We start from the raw sequence: 4,491 nt of genomic DNA on the forward strand, positions 1-4,491 counted from the left end.
CAACCATTAGCAGCATTTGAACCTGTCTCTATGGATTTCGTACGTACAATCCTAATGAAGAGTGCAGCAAAGTCATGTGAACTTGATCCAATTCCAACATGACTGCTGCTCGAGTGCTTAGATCCAGTATTGCCTTCACTAACTGATGTTATTAATACCTCTCTCTCTCTCATCCGGGGAATTCCCATCATTTTTCAAAACTGCCATTGCAAAGCCTCTGCTGAAGAAACCAACACTAGACCATAACGATTTAAAGAACTACCGCCCAGTTTCTAATCTCCCATTCATATAAAAAATCTTAGAAAAGGTTGTTCTATCCTAGCTTGTATCTCATCTGAATTCAAACAGTCTTTTTAGCAATGCACAATCTGCATATCGCCCTTGCCACAGTACTGAAACTACTCTTCTAAAAGTAGTTAATGACAATCTGCTTTTGGATAGCGAAAAGATTACAGACCTCACCCTCATTGATTTGTATGCAGCATTAGACACAACAGACCATTATATATTACTTCACCGTCTCCAGCATGTATTTGGCATTCATGATACAGCCTTGCTGTGTTTCAAGTCCTACTCGGTCAACAGGACACAAACTGTGTCTGCAAATGGAATACACTTCAGCCAAGTTGATCTATGTTGCGGTGTTCCACAGGGGTCTGTTCTTGGACCTGTTATCTTCATTCTATACACTCAGCCGCTCTCAAGTGTCATACATCATCATCCAGTGTCTCACCAATTGTACGCTGATGACACCCAAATATACAAATCTAGCCACCCATCTGAAGTTGATGCTACCATCCAAGGTGTAGAGAGGTGCATTTCTGATGTGAAATCATGGATGACATGTAACAAAAACAAAATTACTATTACCTCTTTACATGTTTACATTTACTTACCGTTATAACAATATTAATATTACCTCCCTTTACACCAAATTTACTATTAACTCCTTTACAAGATTTACATTACCTCTTTACAACAAGTTTACTATTGAACACAATTAATTTTACTATAAGTTCTCTACATTTGTTTCTCAATACTGACCTTTCCACTGTGTGACAATCAATACAAATCATATGTTAATCTACAACACCTTCAAAGGTGACTTCACTGTGAAGTTCTTGTCAAAGGTTGACCTGCATTTTTTTGAGTGGCTGGACTGTCAACGGAGCAACATGTAAACAGAACACAGTTTTCACTTCCGGATCATCAGCAAAGCCTTATTACACACTGTACACTGTCGCCGAAATACACACGGAACACCACACCCTGAGCTCATATTCTCAAGAATAAATAATTACCTTTAAATCCCTTACAAAAATGCATGAATATAACTCTTCTATCACCACAAAAATGAGAGAGGAAAAAATGTTCTAAAAATAGACTAGAACTACATTCGTAGGTACTGAACTGGAAGTACTAATTGTGAACTGATTCCTATTGCCTCCTTTTTCAACAAGATTACTATTACCTCCCTTTAGAAACAAGATTAATATTACCTCCCTTTCCAACAAGTTTAATATTATCTCTTTACAACACGATTACTGCTACCTCACTTTATAACAAGTTTGCTATTACCTCCCTTTACAACAAGATTGCTATTACCTTTTTACAAAGAAGTTACTTTTATCTCTTTATAACAAGTGTAATATTACTTTCCTTGCAACAAGATTACTATTACCTCTTTACAAGAAGTTTACTATTACCTCTTTCCAAAAAGTGTATTGCTACCTTTTTAGAGCGTCCGCCTCGGATGCGGGAGGTCGTGGGTTCGATCCCCGGCCGAGTCATGCCAAAGACTTACAAAAATGGTACTAACAGCTGCCTCGCTTGGCGCTCAGTATTAAGAGGTTAGTGTTTGGACTGATCGGCCTGGTGTCAAGATAATGATGCCCCAGTGCTAGACATTGCTATAAACTGCCACAATGCAGACATCGTAGCTATATGACTGAAAAATTGTTAAAGCTACGTAAACAAATCCAAATCACACACACACACACACAAACACACACACACACTACCTCTTAACAACAAGTTTACTATTACCTCACTTTGTAACAAGATTAATATTACCTCACTTTATAACAAGATTACTAGTACCTCCCATTACAAATAGATTACGGTAAGAGCGTCTGCCTTGGGTGCACGAAGTCACAGGTTGGAACTCCTGCCGAGTCATACCATAGCTGCTAGTACTTATAAAAATGGTACTAGCAGGTGCATCACTTGGGGCTAAGAATTAAGAGGTTAGTGCTACGACTGGTCGGCAGGATTTCCACGCTACCGAGAAATCGGGGAAATGTCAGAAGAAATGATGAATTTTGAATTTTGCAAATATTGATGAAAGTCGGGAAAAACCGGGAATTTTCTTTCGCCAACACCTGACACCAGAAACAATTAAGTAACTGAGTCGTATCTGAACTGATCGCAAGTTAATTTATCGAGTTCTGACCAGAATGTTCGGAGGTTGCAGTGTGGATCATTTAGGTGCTTGTCATAAACATATTTTTTGAGCCAATCCAAACACTCAGTGGATTAGATTCATCTAGTAGACTGGTTGATTCACAGACATCTCGATATCGGTATCCTTTCTAATTTGTTCCTTTGAAATCCAGTCTAGCATCACTAGAAGCCAACATGGTGGCGGCAAAACCTAGCCGCTTACCAAATGTCGCAGAATAGAAACCGAGTGGGTTTTTGGACTAAATGAATAAGACAAACACAGTGTGAGAAAGATGGAAATTTATGAAATGAATTAATAAAGAAAAATATATGGTGTAAAAATACAATGATTCTCTCAACGTGCGATTGACTCAATCACTCTACCCAACATTCACTCATTGAAAATGAACCAAAAATATGAAATCAATATGAAGTACAGATCCAAGAAACCTCATGGACTGCAGATACGTTTCAAACAGTATTATACACTACAAGAGAGATTCACATAATCTTAAAGATGAACTCCGATTAAGATTCAAAATAATTTTATGATATTCAAATGTGTTTCCAAATAATGTTATAAAGTATAAGAGATTCGCATAATCTCTTGGAACACAACTAAGATTCAGAATAATCTTATGAACATAAAAATGCAATTGGAACAATAATTGAACCAAACGTATGCTTCTAAACCCCTTGTATAGTCGCACAATTCCTTGGGTTGGCCCACACTCTTATCGGCCGCTCGCACCCTTTATGGATCCACCACATGTACAGTCATACGTATACACGTACAGACAGCATACAACACCTTTTTGAATTTGCTACGTCTACGTCAGTGGCACAGACATACGTACATACTTACATACGTATGGACAGCACGCAGCCTTAAATACTCTGGAAACTACAGACAGCTCTAAACAGCTTCAGATAGCTCTAGACATCTCTAGTAAACTCTAGTCAGCTATAGTCTTAGTCACAGTCAGAGTCAGCTACAATAAAACCAAACTGGTCATAGTAATAGTTTCTGTAAAATCTCTAGATATATGCTAATACATTAACCTCTAATAGTAACTTGTAATTCAAAGTTCAAATCTACGTTGTAATAAATGCATTATTACGCGATAAGACATTACAAACCGAATAAGCTTCGCATATCAATGAAATGTAAATTTAACACTTACCCCAATGGCTGTAGAACAATGGAGAGCGTACACTCCTTGACGTGATCCAAAACGACCAGTGTCGGTTTTAGCAAAAGTCAGCAAAAGTCAGGGTAAAATACCCGTGCATATCATGTTATTAATGTCCTTTCGTCGCAAGTAATTTCCGGCGAGGTACATGTGAATACAGTCGCTTACCTGGAAAAACACTTATTCACTCTAGATAACATTGTACGCATGTACAACGAAAAATGGTCAAATAGTTCTAAGGCAAAACTAAGTTATTTTTTGCCTAATTCTGTGACACCAAATATCCTTGCAAACTTAAATGCGGTTACAACGAGTCATAGCTGCATGAAATCGATAAGAAAATTATTTATTTTCTCAGAAATTGCGAGATTTACATTGTTATGTCTTTAACCTGCTGAAAGACGAGATGAAGCTAAGGCGTTGATGAAATTTAACCTGCTGTTCGCGATTTGCACGAATACAGAAATCTCGCAACCCACATGTTATTGACATCATATATCCATTCGTCATGTGATATCAATAATAACCCTTTTCAAATGTTGAAGAAAACACTAACAATAGTAAACGAAAGTCGTATAATGTTTGTGACAATAAAGAACAAATACGAAAGAATACAACATTCTTTATATATTTATTCCGAGAACACGGGTTTTGTCGTATCACGTGACTAACACGTTGGCATGTGCTCCGTGCATGATGAATCAGACTGTCCATATTGCTACTTCAGCGACAGATTTCTGGTCTTTGTTCTCGAAATAAATATTTTGAGAATTATATGTTCATGCTGGTTTTAACAAAAAGGTATCTGACTTTCATTTAATATATTTGAATTTTTGTACAACAACATTATGAGTAT

This window comes from Sinohyriopsis cumingii, chromosome 11 (genome assembly GCF_028554795.1).
Source record: "Sinohyriopsis cumingii isolate HCF-2022 chromosome 11, ASM2855479v2, whole genome shotgun sequence".
Taxonomy (NCBI): domain Eukaryota; kingdom Metazoa; phylum Mollusca; class Bivalvia; order Unionida; family Unionidae; genus Sinohyriopsis; species Sinohyriopsis cumingii.